A 15961-nucleotide genomic window follows, 5' to 3' on the forward strand; every position below is an offset into this window, starting at 1 on the left:
CTATTTCAACAGACCACATTTTTGATAACAAAGATTTGGATCAAGGTGTTTCAACCTCGGCAATGTTGACATTTGGGGCCAAATTATTCTGTTATCATAGGTATTATAGGGTATCTAACACCATCCCTGGCCTTTACCACTAGACGCCACTAGCACTCCCCCAGTAGTGATGACCAGAATTGTCTTGGACATTACCAAGTGTCCCTTGGGGGACAAAAATAATCTTGACAACCACTGGCCTAGATGCTGTTCCTAGTTTGCTTTAACTCTTCCTTGGAATCTCTGAGCCAGTGAATTTCCCTTTTGCCTGAGCTAAGTTTAGTTGGATTTTTATGAGCTTATAATTGAATCCTGCAGCTTACATACTTGACAGTATATAGTTATTTGTGTGCTGTTATATATATTGCCCGTCTACTCTGCAGTTCTTCATTTCAGTACTTAGTGTGGAGTCCAAACTGTGGGAGGTAGTTGATACTGCCTGTTGAAATTCTATAAGGGATGAGATATACATGCTTTTTTTTTAAAAAAAAAGTTACTGAAGTACAATATACATATTTACCCAAAAGGAGTGCACATAAGTGTACAGCTTGATGAGTTGTCACACTTTGGAAGTGCCTATGTCACGGACCTCCAGGTTAGGAACAGAGTGAGACCAGCATCCCAGAAGCTTCCCTCCATCTATTCTGTAATTTTGTAAATTTCTCACAGATAGAAGAATGTTGACCTTGGTGGACAGGTAGGACCTTTAAAATAAAGGTAGAAATAAATAAATAAATGAATAAATAAATAAATAAATAAATAAGTGTGTTCTAAAACTTGAAGTTTCTCAAAGACAACAGAAGATTTTATTGGATGACTAAATCCATACTCTGTAGGTCAGGGTTCAGCAACCCTTTTCTTTGTAAAGAGCCAGATTGTAAATACTTGAGGCTTTGCAAGCCGTTGGCCTCGGTTGCAACTGCTCAGCTCTGTTGTTGTAGTGCTGAAAAAGACAGATAATACATAAACAAATGGGTGTGTCCGTGTTCCAGAAAAAATTTATTTACAGTTAACATCCAGATTTGGACTGCACATCCTAGTTTGCCAATGCCTACTCTATTATTATTGAAAATGTGTCCTGTGTATTGAAATGTGAATATCCACAAAATAACACAGTTCAGAGTATGGGATGCAGTATTAACTTTTAGCTCTTTTTCACAAAGGATCTGGTGGGGGACACCGTTCCTTTAGGGCCGGTCTACTTGCCCCTCTCATGTTCTGCTGATTGTCCTGTATGTCCTGCAGTGATGTTGTTCTTCCCCTCAAGTCTTTTTTGGAATCTGTTACCTTCCTTGCATGGGTTTATCAGTCTTTTTTAATGAAAGTAGCCAAAACTTGCTTCAAGTCCAAAGTCTGTTTAGTTGCTCACTTGTGATTTACATCGTTTTCTTCACAGATATATGCAACTCATCACTGCTTATCAGCGAATTGCTGTGTTGGTGTTACATGGCAGCTCTGCCTGCCCTCTGCTCTGATTCCCTGTTCATGCTTCAACCTCCCTACAGTAGTGTGAGAAGTTATATTCTACTCTCTCAGGTAATAAGAGTCCCTGTTGAAATGAGGTTCAAACTAAAGGTGTTTCTTAGATGCAGATGCCCTCTAACTTCCAAATAATTACTATCTAAAAGCCCAATCTCTATCTTCCAAAGCTGAAGGTTTTACTTCTTATTTCTTAAAAGTACCATGTCTAATGTTACATGGTTACACTTAACAGGAGCATTGCTGGTACTTATTTTTTCTGTTCTTGATGAAGGATTCAGAGATCAAAAGTGACTTTCCTTCATTAAAGTGATTGAAATTATTTCCAGATCAGGATTTCATGGCTGAGATAGGCTAAGTTATATAATAGTAACAAAAAAACCCAAACCTCATTGGCTTAAAATGGCATTCATCTGATTCATTAGTGGTCAGCTGAGTGCTCTGCTTTGCATTGTCTTTACTCTGGGATGCATCCGGACTCATGGAGCAGTCTCAACTTCTAGGTGCTTCTGTTCTCTCCAGGTAGATATATTTAATGAGCTACCACGAATCCTTCCTATGGTGGGTCTTTTTTTACCCTTTCTTGTTAACAGTCAGTCACTACCTGACTTTAAGACTTACTATAAAACTGCAGTAATTAAGACAGCATGGTATTGCTGAAAGAATAGACAGTAGTGGAGCAGAATAGAGACACTAGAGACCCACACAAATACTGTCAACTGATCTTTGACAAAGGAGCAAAGGCAATTTATTGGCGAAAGGACAGTCTTGCTAGTAAATGGTTCTGGAACAACTGAATATTTTTTGCAAAAGAGGACTCTAGATACAGACCTTAAACCTTTCACAAAAATTAGCTCAAACTAGATTATAGTCCTAAATGTAAAACGTAAAGTATAAAACCCTTAGAAGATAACCTAGGGTAAAATAGAGGGAATCTTGGGTTTGCTGATGACTTTTTAGATACAACAACAAAAAGCATGATCCGTGGGCAAAAAAGTCGATAAACTGGATGTTATTAAATTTAAAACTTTTGTTCTGCAAAAGACGCTGTTAGAAAATGAAAAGAGAGGCCACAGACTTGGAGAAAATCTTTGCAAAACCCCATTATCTGATAAAGGGCTATTAACTAAAACGTACTTAAAAACCACTTAAACAATAAGAAAACCCAATTAAAAGAGGCAAAAGATCTGAATACTTTAGCAAATCATATATATAGATGAAAATAATTATATGAAAAGATGCTTGACATGTTAGGTAAACTAAAACAACAATAAGATACTGCTAGACATCTATTAGAATGACTAAAATTCAAACGCTTATCATACCAAATGCTGGTGAGAATGTAAAGCATGGGAAACTCATTCATTGCTGGTAGGAATGTGAAATGCTACAGCCACTTTGGAAGACAGTGTGGCAGTTTCTTGACTGCAACCCAGCAGTCAAGCTTCTAGTTATTTACCAAAATGAAAACTTACATCCATGCAAAAACCTGCATGTGAATGTTTATAGCAGCTTTATTCATAATTGGCAAACATTAGAAGCAATCACAATGTCCTTTAATAGTTGAAGTGATACACTATGGCACATCCATGTGATGAAGTACTCTTCAGTGATAAGAAATGTACTATCCAGTCATGAAAAGACACGGAGGATCCAGCATACTGCTAAGTGAAAGAAACCATTGTGAAAAGGCTACATGCTGTGTGATTCCATCTATATGACATTCTGGAAAAGGCAAAACTATATAGAGACAATAAAAAGATCAGTGATTTCCAGAGTTGCAGGGGGTGAGAAGGATGAATTGGTAGGCATGGGATTTTTAGGGTGGTGAATCTATTCTGTATGACACTGTAAAGGTAGATACATGACACTGTGCATTTGTCAAAACCCACAGCACATGCAACACACAGTTAACACTAATGTAAACAATGAACTTAATCATATATCCATAGTGGTTCATGAATTTTAAAAATATACCACATTAATGCAAGAGGTTAACAGTAGGGAAAACTACACATATCAGGGTGGGAAGGAGGGGTATTTGCACTTTATACACATTTTTCCTGTAAACTAAAACTGCTCTAAAAAAGTCTTAATTTTTTAAAAACTTGGACACTTAGCTTTTCTATACAACTTTATCAAAATAAGCTTTTGAGAGATTTTCACACCATTTTAATATCGAAATAAGGTTTTGAGGGATTTTCCTGGGGAAAGGTGCTGTGTCTTTAGTCACTAACCAGTATGACATCTGTCTTCACCTCTTAGAGACCTTTCTACTTTTTGGGTGGTTCTCCTGGGTATTGTTGCTTGACAGCTAAGCTCTGGACAGATGGGATATTAACTTTGCATTTATTGTCCTTTGTGTTTGTTTTTTCTTCTCTCCTTCAAAGTGAATTTAGAAAGAGTCACGAATGTATAAAAAGTGATGAAGCTTCTAGATTTGTAGAGAAGTGATTTGCCTACTGAATATGTCCTTTTTGGAAACCTTTACCCTGGGTACGTTTTAGAATGTGGGTTAAAAGTCATTTGTACAAAACCTTTGATTTGAGAGGAATAATTCAGTAGCTTGTGAACTTGATCTACCTATTACTGGTTCTTTGCCTTCCTTAAGTACCCCATCCCTTAAGGGGAAAAACATGTTCTTTACCTAGTATTTGGTTGTTTTTCCCAAATCACAGTTTCAGCTCTGTACCTCCCAGACTGTGACTTTCCATTCAGGAAATGCCTTCAGGATAAAGTCCAGTCTCTCCAGCAAAGGTACTAACATGATTGGGCAGTGGTACTAGTGTGTGAAGGGTGTTGCTGAGAGTACCAATCCTGCAGTTATGGCTTCTCTGCCTGTACATGGAGCCCCATCTCTTACTCCTTGACACCATTCCATACTCAAAAGGCCCACAATCTCAGGCACCTTGCGGCTTTTGCATGTGCTTGTTCCTATGTTTGGAAAGGCTCCTGCTATGTCTGTACTTCAAGAAGCAACTTAAGCTAGCTTCATGCTCCCATTTCCACAAAAACTTCCAGAACTCTGTACACATTTCATTCATAGGACTCAGGACCATGCATCATTGGATTTTTGTCTAGTTACATTGTTTCTTTTACTTGGTGAATTTTCTGGTTGAGTCGCTTGTTTATTTTCTGTCATGTTTTAAGTACCTAATGTGTTTTTGTTTTAACTGAATCAATGCATAAGTTAACAAATCAAGCAAAACCAATGTATCAGTAAAGCTGATGCTAGCTACTGCAAGGAATAAGTGCCAGTCATATATATTTATTCCTCCAGACTTCTGCCATTGTGTGGCTCTGCCAGCCTTCTTGAGCACATGGCTTCTGAGGCTGGTGTGGAGAAAGGTAAGGGATGTGGAGAATTGTTTCACTGGGGGCATATGAGCCAGGCCAGGAAGCAATGCACATTCCTATACTTGCATTTGATTGAGCACAATCTTAGTTCAATACTAATTGTAGGTGAGGCTGGGAAATCTAGTCTAGCTTTGTGCTCATGAAGAAGACAAAATGGGTTTTGAACAGCTAGCAAGACTCTACTACAACCTTTATTTGGAATTGATGTTCAGATTTGAATTCCCATTATTTTACACTGAGATAGTAATATGTTTTTCAATTTTTTTTGAAAGATACGGGCTCATGCTCTGTCACCCAGGCTAGAGTGCAGCAGCACGATCATGCTGCAGCCTTGACCTGGGGGGCTTAAGCAATCCTCCTACCTCAGCCTCCCAAGTAGTTGGGACCACAGGTGCATGCCGACCATACCTAGCTGATTTTTAAATTTTTTATAGAAACAGGGTCTCCCTGGGTTGCCCAGGCTGGTCTCAAACTCCTTAGTTCAAGTGATATAAGCCACTTTTATGTCGAATATGGTATAGAGTGAGGTATTAGGAAAGGGAATTAAGTCCCTCTTGAAGAAAAGTGAGCTATTTAGATTGTTACTCTGTTTTCTAGTAGTTATATATAATTCATTCCATATTTGTGATATTCAGCCATCAATACTTTGTCAGGTTTTCCAGAAGACTACCTGAAAAAAATACCATGCTTCCTATGTACAAGGTACTCCTTGGCATAGTACCACTACTTTTATCACTATATGACAATGACACTACCTTGTTCAGTGAAATGATGCATAAGTTACATTATTTTTGGAGGATTAAGGAGTTCTTATGTTTCTCAGTGGTACCAATGTTTGAAGGAAATGGGTTTCTAGAATTCAACACTGTAAGAGAATTAGAATTCAATCAGTATGATAAATCATTGAACTTGCTGTTGAAGGACCTAAATTTAAATTAAACCTTTAAATGCAATAACTTCTCTTCAATTTTGGTACTACTTGGAGATAATGGAGCTCTTAAGTGGGATGAATTTGATTCATAAGTACAGCAATTGTTCCTTCAATTGCCGATGTTTCCCACAGTATATGTTTTATTCTTGCAAAGTTTAATCAATAAGCTTAGTGAGTTGTCTCTCACTGTTTCCTATATACAAAGTTCTCTAGTTTCTAGATGTGTGGGGCTTTTTTTTTTTTTTTTTTGGACTCAGGATGTAGGTGTGGACATAATTGTGTCAGATGCATATTTGAGTAATTTTTTGGCAAGAGAGATGACTTTAAACATAAACTAAGACTCTTAGGGAATGATATATTTAATGATAAACGGACATTGTCCCAGGTAGTTTTCACATGACCGGATTCACATCTCTCAGATTTAGTTAACACACTTCAACAGTACGACTAAAATGAACCACACTCAGAGCTTGCAAGCCACTGCCTTTTTAATCCCTGCACCAGGGCAGAGGAATAGTTACCGAAGGTGGGGACTGTCTTCAGGACCCTGTCAACCAGAAAGTCAGTTTCCCAGCCTTGTAAAAGTCAATACCACTTATTTACTTGAGACTGGGGTATTGCGTTCATTTTCTATGGCTTCTGTAACAAATTACCACAAACTTGGTGGCTTAAAACAACTAATTCTCTCACAGTTCTGGAGGCCAGAAACTGAAGGGGTTTCACTGGGCTAAAATGAGTGCTTTCACAGAACCACATTTCCTCCTGGAAGCCATTTTCCTCACAGTCTCTAAGAGAGAAACTGTTCCTTACCTCTTCTGGCTTCTGGTGGCTGCCCCTCTTCTTGGCTGTGGCTGCATCACTACAAGCAAGCAAAGGCAATGATGTGAGCCCACAGCTGTGCTCCCATCTCTTTGTTAGGGGGCCTAGGCTGTCCTTTCAGTGTCATTTTGTCCAGGATGATGCTCCCAGTCTTAAGTGATTAATGCGCCCTTGCTAACCTTTTGCAATGGCTGCCTCTTCAGAGGGGTTGACAGTTCCGGGCCAGCGAGGAAGACGCCTGAAAGGCCCCTGGTCAGTTAGTTAAGCACACACGTCCAGCCTGGACCCTGCAGAGAGGGCTCTGGGGTCTCCGGCCAGTGCCTGGGGGAGAAAGCCAGAAGCTCCTGTCCCACTGACCTCGAGTCTTCCTCAGCACCGTCCCTTCTGCCCAGGGCCCCCTCCAACCGGAGGCCCTCAGGAGCCCTCCCAGGAGTGGGGACCAAAGGGTGGGAACTGGGCTGCGGAGGGTCCAGCCTTTCCAAAACCCGCCACCCCTGCGTATCTCCACACGGAGCCTGAGAGAGGTAAGGTGGTCCGGGAAGGCGTCCTCGGAGAGCCAGGCACCCCAGGAATGAGCCACCAGCTCGTGTTCAGTGTGCCTGGGGCTCCCCTCCTGCCTGAGGGCCCCAGAGAGGCCTCACGCCAGACTTCCGGGACAGACTTCCTGAGGACACAGGGTGGCCGCCGTGCCCCTGAGCTGCTCAAGCACCAGCTTCCGGAGACCTGCGCCAGGAGGGGCCGCTACTGACGGCGGCCGGAAGCAAAGAGAGGCAGTGGATGAAGGGGGAGGGGGGCAAGGAGGAAGTGGATGAGGACCACGCCGGCAATGAGTCCTCCCCCCAAGACTCCTCTCCCTCCCAGGTCTCCCAGCCTCCCCAGGTAGCCCCCAGAGAAGCCACCGATGTCCAGGCCTCCCTGCGGAGGGTGCCATCCCCCTTCCTGTCATTTTCCTCTCCAAAGTTTCCACAGAGCCCTTGGCCTCGGAGCCCCCACGGGCCCAGTGCAGGGCCGGCTGAAGGACAGGATGCGACCACAGGCCTTCTCCTGTATCATGACATCACCTTCTGCTTCCCTATTACAAGGACACACCTGACTACAGTATATCTAGAGTTCACCCAGATAATCCAAGATAATCTCCCCATCTCATGATTCTTAATCATGTATCCTCAGAATCCTTTTTAAACATATAAGGTAATATTCACTGACTCCAGAAATGAAGACATGGATATCGTGTGGGGGTCGGGGGGCAGTAATCATTATCCAGCCTACCACAGACAATAGAAACTGGTCCGTAAATGACTGCTCTGAAAGTAATTTATTGGCTATAATGCTAATGATTTCTTTTTTTTTTTTTCCCTTATCCGAGTTCTAGGTAGGTAAAAACAGTCTGCTGGGCATTTCCTGTGAAAGTGAAGATTCTCCTTAATGAAGAGCAGCTCATGACAAAACAGAGGCAAGGTTAGCACTTTTGGGACATTTTTCATGTTTTAGTTTTAATTTCTGATCTAGGTTTTCTGAAAATATGATTCGTTATGAAGATAAAAATCACAGCATTATAACTATTTATGTTGTGAAATATCCTCTGAGAAGAAAATATGTTAGACTGTCTTTTAAAATGATCCTTATATTTATTTTCTGATTAGAAAAGTATAGCTCATTTTAGGGAATTTATAAAATGCAAAACAGTATGAAGAAGAAAACTCATAATCCTAACTTGGAAATGACTACTGTTGATATTTTGAGTTCTTTTAGCATAAGACATTTGTTGTCTTCCTAGAGTGTTTAGCAATTGTTATATCAGTTGTCCAGACTGATTTGCAACACCGTCATCATTACTGTAAAGAAACAGGTTTTTTGGAATGTTGGAAAACTGAAGAGGCGGAGTCATTTTTAAGGCTTAGACTCAACTTTCTTTCTCGGTTGAAGACATAGCCTTATTGACCTGAATTTACAATGTTTACAGACATTTCCTTGAATAGAAGTCCATCAACTGTTAGTGTAAATTCTTCCTGAATACATCTTTAAGGCATTTTCTAGCATTTTTTAGAACTCAAATGCTGAGAGATACTCTGGAGAAGGAAAAAAAGTTCATGAACAAGTAAATTTGGGAAGTAGTGAATACACACAGTCACACACACACATGTTTTAATAAAAGTCTCAGCATGTATTAGTGTATTAAAGTATCAGAGGCTTTCCAGAACAATGGAGCTTGTTAAATCTAGAGTTTCCCCCAGCTGATTGATTTCTTTTTCCTAATGCCTATAACATGGAACTTTGTGGAACAAAATTTGTGAAGTATAATAATAATTTAGATAAGGGATATTCAAATGTTTTTGTTAAGAAAAGACTTTGGTTGGTCAAAAAAAGATGTGTGTGTCTGTGTGTGTGGATGTATGAATAGACGGAGGTGTGTGTGGATGTATGTTTCTATATAAATATTTTTTTTGCCACCCATGCCAAAATCAGTTTTTAGAAAGTGGTTCATTTGATTCTGGTATCATAAAAACTTTATTAAAGATGTCTTACATTCTAACACATTAGATGGCTTTTCTCTGCCCTTGGGGGAATTTGGAATTAAAATCTAGGAATAGTATCAAACAGAGTGAAAGTTCAAGGGAAGAGTGAAAGAGATTTGTATTTTTTCTTTTTTTTAATGTGTGAAAGCCTCCCAACCTCTCCCACCAAGTGTCATAATGGCCTGAAGCTGAATTAGTTCTTATCTGATTAAATCAGAACCAGATTCTGCTACTTCCTAACTGCTGTGAAGTGCAGATTTTTAAAATGTGTTAAAAAAAAAAAAAAAAAAAAGGCAAGAATGTAATCCTAGTAGGAAACAACTCTCTGAGATAAATTAGCATTTTTAATATCATCATTTTACAACTTTTCTACATACAAAATTATTCACCCCATTTATGTAACATGTAATTGTTAACCGCCTGGTCAGAATATGAGCATTAATTTTGAAACTGAAGTTTCTTTGTTTCTGTCCATGAAGGTTTGAGAAATCATAGGCGTGGATGGAAAACCATACTAACCTTGTTTTAGTGTCTGTGTCTGTCGAATCTGAGATTTGGTGATTTCAGTAATGTAATTAAACTTTTGATTTTTATACTTACAGAATAGAAAAGGGGCTCAGGTAATAAAAACAAGTGTGTAATCCAGAAATTGGGTAATCAAATTTAGGAAGCAGCTGCAAGGGCACATTTTTACAACTTATTTCAAAAATATTCTCTCAAATATTCAGGGAGCAAAAACATGGTTTCTCTGATGGATTACAAATTTAAAAGCTGAAAGGAAGAGTAGAAGAGGTCATTGTAATTGAAAAACCCCTTGCTGCTAGATGATTTTACTTGACTTGGCTTATTTATCTTCATGGCTGTCCTGTAGGGCAGTGGCTCTCAGGAATATCAGGACTTCAGCATCACCTGGTGTGATGTTTAATTTTGGGTGTCAATTTGAGTGGGCCATTAAGCCCACTTGTTTGCTCAAACACCACTCTAGGTGTTGCTATGGAGTTATTTTTTAGAGGTCATTGATATTTAAATCAGTAGTCTTTAAGCAAAGCAGATTACTCCTCATAATCCTGGTGGGCCTGATCCAATCAGTTGAAAGCCTTAAGAGAAAAGATCAAGAAAGCCAGAAAAGAGGAATTCTGTTCCAGTTTGTCTTCAGACTGAAGACTCAAATGGTGAATCCTATTGGACTTTAACCCTGCTGGTTTGCCCTGCAAAGTATTAAACTTACCAGGCCCATAATTGTGAGAGCCAATTCCTTGAAATCAGTCAATCTCTCCCTTCTATCCTTGTTCCCTTTATACACCCGCCCCCACACACACACAGTTGATTTTCTTTCTCTGAAGAACCCTATTACACTTGAGTACTTGTTAGAAATGGAAATTCTTACACCCCACCCAGACCTGGTGAATGGAAAGCGGGTGGGCCCCAGCGGTCTTCTTTAACAAGCACTCCTGCTAATGCTGTTGACCCCCAAGCCTGAAGGCCACTGCAGGCAAATGAAAGGAGCCTCTTTTTGCCATTGATGAAATTTAGGTTCAGAAAGATTTAAGTAACATGTCCAAAGTCATCCAATTGGTTAATAGCATCAGCCAGATCTATTCTTGGTACTTTCAGAAAGATAAAGTACTATCCATGGAGATCTTAGCAATTTTTGAATCTGCTTTTATATAATAGTTCATTGTTGTGATGTCCATTTTCCTTCAGGAAAAAACATAATGTGAAGGGACCCAACTGTTTCAGTATGGTATGTGAGAGCAGAGATTCCAAATCTTTGTACCACCAGGCATCACTTCTATTATTTAATGTAATGAAAGATTTTGTTGACTAAACAAGCTCCATTTTACAGAGGTATTTATTTGGCCATACTGCACCTCCAGGCTCCTCACTGGCATGAGTTGGCCAGTGCTGCTAGCTCAAGTGATGCATCCCAGCCAAAAGCAAAGAGGCTTGATGTTTTATTTAGCCTGGAAACCTAAATGTAGAATTTTCATTAGGCATTTCGAATATTGAAAATAGCTAAGGACTTTCATTACTATATTACAGTTTTTCAAAACACCTGGAGACCCTTGTGGGATATCTTTGCACTGAAGAACATTTTCATGTATAGTTGCTCAGTTGCTGCCATGTGTGCAACTAGGACGTATTATAAGGGTATAAAAGATAAATGCCCAGATCTTAGTAGTACACCACTTTTTCAGTCACCGGTTCTGGTTTAGGTGGTGGCTCTCCTGCAAGCAGTAGATCACAGACCCACGGTCAGTCTTTCTGTCTTGAGGCTCCGTGGCCGTCAGCATGTAATTTCCAAGGTTGTTAGGTAGGCAGGAGAGTGAGGAGGTGTTTCCTGGCCAGGCTGGGAAGTGGTGTGCATCATTTCCATCCATGTTCTGTTGGCGGGAACTCAGTCACATGGACTCATCCAACTGCTAGAAAGGCTGGGGAATGTCTTCTGATCGTGTGCCCAGGAACAGGAAGAAATTAGTTTGATGATCATCTAGCAGTCTCTGCCACCTGCGGCTTAAGTGCTCTGAGGTTCGTAGGTTTGTGCTGCTGCCCATGATGGATTTTTGTCCTTTCCTGATAACCACGTTATGGCAGATATGAGGGGTAGAAATAGAGTTATGTGTTACCAATACCACCTGACACTCTGATTGCTTCCTAGCTTGTGGAAACAGTAGAGCCACAGAAACAATAACTCAAATTGTACTGGCTCTTGCCCACACCCTCAGCTGCGATCTTCTACCACCCCTAGGTATTCATCTCTTTATACCTTATGGACTACTCTATTGGCATTACTTACCACATGGCCTCTATCATCATTTTCCTCTCCCACTTCATATGCACTCCTACCTGTCTTGCCACCATTTCAATTCACTGCCCATTTAGTCATCTAAGGGCTCCTCAGCACTACCACTGTGCCAACAGGGTACTGTCTCTTGGGATCCAAAGACCACTGTCTCTCCAGAGGCTTGAGTGATACTATATTCAGGGCAGAATTAAGGAGAATACCTTTGTCGTAGTTATCTGTTGCTGTGAAACAAATTATTACAGAGAGCTACAATTTATTTTTCCTCCCAAGTCTGGGTTGACCAGGGTAACCGAGCAGTTGTTCTGTTCCATGTGCTTTTGGCTGGGGTCACTGAGGTAGCATTCAGCTGGAAACTCTGGCTGGAGCAGATAAGTCCCAGATGGCCATATCCTTCAGGGCTTCTCACCATGTGACCACTCATCCTTCAGTAGTCTGTCCTGGACTCCCTTAGAGCTTGGCTTCAGGGCTCTAAGAAAGTGGCAGCCACCAGGTCTCTTAACCTCTTGGGAGTCTCTCATCACTTCCACTGCATTTTTATTGGCCAAAACAAGTCACAAAGCCAGCCTAGATTTGAGAAAGGAAAAAGGTCTTGTGTGTTCAGGGATGGGAGAAATTGTTGGCAATTATCACCATTTCTTGTCAGTGTGTTTACTTTGCCACTTGTACCTCAAGGCTGTGCCACCTGTTTTGCAGTATGTCAGTCACCCATTAAATGATTCCCTCTACCACCACTATAATCTTTCTCCAGAGTGTTAAGACTATTGCCATCATCTTTATAGCCTCAAATCTTGGAATGTGTGAGGTATGCAGAGGAAATAATGAATGAAACAGTTTGGCTGGTGCTAAGAGCTTGTGTTAGGAGGGTAGTGAGCTTGAAGAATTAAGTAGTTCCTGAATTCTAGGCTAATGGGCTGGGGAGCCTTGAACTAGTGGTGGTAAATTGCAGAGTAGTGTTTAGGGAACATGAATCCCACAACAGTGTATAATGAAGTTTGATTTGTGACTTATATAAATAATCATTGTAAATTTCAAAATTGCTGAAAAAGAGTAGGTCTTAAATATTTTTACCACAAAAAATAAGTATGTGAGGCGATGGATTTAATAATTACCTTGATTTAATCATTCCACAGTATAAACATATATCAAGACATCACAGTGTACCCATATAATGCATACATATGGTTTACATATATACATAAATACAATTATATTTGTCAATTAAAAGTTAAATTTTAAAAGGTATTAAAAATGAAAACATCTTTAAAATAAGTAAATATTAAAACAAGGGTTGAAGGGTAGTATCATTGGTCATGGCCACCATATGCAGACATGGAATGAGAAGGAATAGACTACGGGGGAATAAGAAGGCCTAAAAGAAACAGTCATGAAAGGCAAAGGAATAATCACCAAGACTCTGAGAGGGTGTGGGGAGGCAGAAAGAAGGAAGGGGAGGCTGGGAGCAATAAACTTTTTCATAAATAACAGTTTAAAAATATTGGTGACAGATTTGAATTTACTATGGAACACCAGCACTAATTGGAAATAACTGAGGAACTGTTATAATTATTTAAATCCTAGGTTGGTCTTGTGGGGGTTGCTGGTAAATTTGCTTCAGTAGTCAGCTTAGAATGTGTTATGCTGTGGTAACTAACAGCCCCACATCTCAGTGGCTTATGGCAACCCGGTTTCTTTTTTACTCATATTTTGACTATGGCAGGTCAGTTCAAATCTGCTTCACATTTTTTTTGCTATCCAGGCTGAAGAAGCATATCCTGTCTAGGGCATACCTGTCTCAGGATGGAGGAAAAAAATTGATGGAAGCACATGGTAAGTCTCAAGGTTTCTGTTGGGAGTTGCACGTGTCCCTTTCACTCATATTTTATTTTTATTTCATAGTCAAAGTACGTCACATCATTAAGCCTGATGTCAATGGGGACGAGAATTATACTCCTCCCATAAAAAGAGGCACCGGGAAACGGTTCCTAAGAGGGGGCAGTGGATATTTTTGAATAAATAGTGTAATCAGAAACAGTTGCATTTCTTCTATGTATATTACACAAATAATGAAAAATCATCATAGAAAATACAGAAGAGCACATGGCAAGCATTTCTAATCACCCCCAAAATTTCTCTCACTAGAAATAGCTCCTGCTGTTAGTATGTCAATGTAAATATCTTCAGACATTTTTCTCTGGGAAATGTTTATAACGGAGTCAAATGATATATACTACCCCTTAACTCACATACTGACCTAGTGGGACAAGATGAACATGTATCCACATCAGTAAGTATTCGTCTACATCCTAATTCATACTTGTCCTCTGGAATTTCACTGTATGAAGACACCGTAATTTATTTAATTATTGGCCATGTATATTTTTCCAATTTGACTCTTTAATAAAATGTTATAAGCATCTAATATGTACATATTTTGCACATTTAACAGACTATTGCTCTTGGATAAATTTCTAGCAGTAAAATAATTGAAAGGAAAATCTTAAAAATCCTTTTTGATACATCATTGACAGATTTTATAGCTTATTTTTTGAGGCCCAGTCTTTCTTTTCCCTCTCGTACAATGGAGTAGTGTTACCATAGCAATAGGAAAAAAAAATTCAGTGCTCTCATAGAATTGCCTAATTTATCTTTGTCTTCATTTTAAGTCAGCAAATTATATTTTGTGGCAAGGTTGGCACATAAAATACCTGAGCAGAGCCTCTTGTGGATTAAGAGATCAGTGCCCTCCAAAAGGTGGCCTCTGCCATCTCTGGTTACCATTTCACAAATTGGCTCCCCTATTGTCTTCTGGGGAATGAATGCTTTGTTAGGAACAGTTTGTCAGATAAGTTGTAGTCAGTAACTAATAGGTGTCCCATCAGCATATAATTTGGAAAATGATCAATCTTAAGGCAATTTATGGAAAGATCAATTAATTTTTGGAAAAACATGGTAGATTTATTTTGGGATCTGATACATTTCTCACAATGGTTAGAAGGCACGATGCAATCTAACTGTCTTCTGGATTTTCTTGGAGAGAGGGAGAAAATCTGATGATGATGAAATGGTTAATTTAGTGATATTTAGTCCACACTCTAGAGAGGGACTGCTATTATGAAAGCTAACTCCCAAATCTGAATTTGAAAATGGGTGGTTGAAGGAAAAGATGGTCATAGCTGGTGCAGATGTAATGTGATGCATCCACGTGAGGTCCTCATGGGGTAAAGCGTGGAATGCTGGACTTGGGGAATGGGGAGGGCAGAGGTGAGCATCAGAAAAACATCTTGGCTGGCCGGGCGCGGTGGCTCACGCCTGTAATCCCAGCACTTTGGGAGGCCGAGGCGGGTGGATCACGAGGTCAAGAGATCGAGACCATCCTGGTCAACATGGTGAAACCCCGTCTCTACTAAAAATACAAAAAATTAGCTGGGCATGGTGGCACATGCCTGTAATCCCAGCTACTCAGGAGGCTGAGGCAGGAGAATTGCCTGAACCCAGGAGGCAGAGGTTGCGGTGAGCCGAGATCGTGCCATTGCACTCCAGCCTGGGTAACAAGAGCAAAACTCCGTCTCAAAAAAAAAAAAAAAAAAAAAAATGAAAAACATCTTGCTTATCCATCTGTCTCCATTGGGCTGGGAAATCCTGAAGCTAGACTTATACAACTCTTCAGTAGTGTTAACTAATATACCAAGTTACCTATTCTGTATGGCAGAAAATACATTTACGTTTATATTATAAAATGCAGTTTCATGTGGTAACTGGAACAAGAGCCATTATACTACATTCTTATCTTGCTTGCCTTTTTTCCTTAGAGAAGGCAGTGTAGCAAAGAGGTGAGGCATGAGCTTTGAAGACAGTGGGGCTTGAGCTTTGGCTATGCAACTTTCTAACAGTGTAACCTAGGTTCTCACCTTTTACCTCTAAGCTTTCTCCTTTACAAAATGAGACATAGTAGCAATATCTACCTTATAGGAGATATGTGCGTGTATATATATGTGTGTGTGTGTGTGTATTTAT

The 15961-nt window shown here is 40.0% G+C and overlaps 1 pseudogene; it reads left to right on the top strand.

Annotated features, from left to right (window-relative positions):
- The first annotated feature begins 1999 nt into the window (after window positions 1-1999).
- Window positions 2000-9414, top strand: LOC116566050 (annotated as a pseudogene).
- Window positions 9415-15961: the final 6547 nt, after the last annotated feature.

The sequence above is a fragment of the Sapajus apella genome, unplaced genomic scaffold (assembly GCF_009761245.1).
Source record: "Sapajus apella isolate SASKATOON/1434 unplaced genomic scaffold, GSC_monkey_1.0 scaffold42, whole genome shotgun sequence".
In the NCBI taxonomy this organism is placed as follows: Eukaryota; Metazoa; Chordata; class Mammalia; order Primates; family Cebidae; genus Sapajus; species Sapajus apella.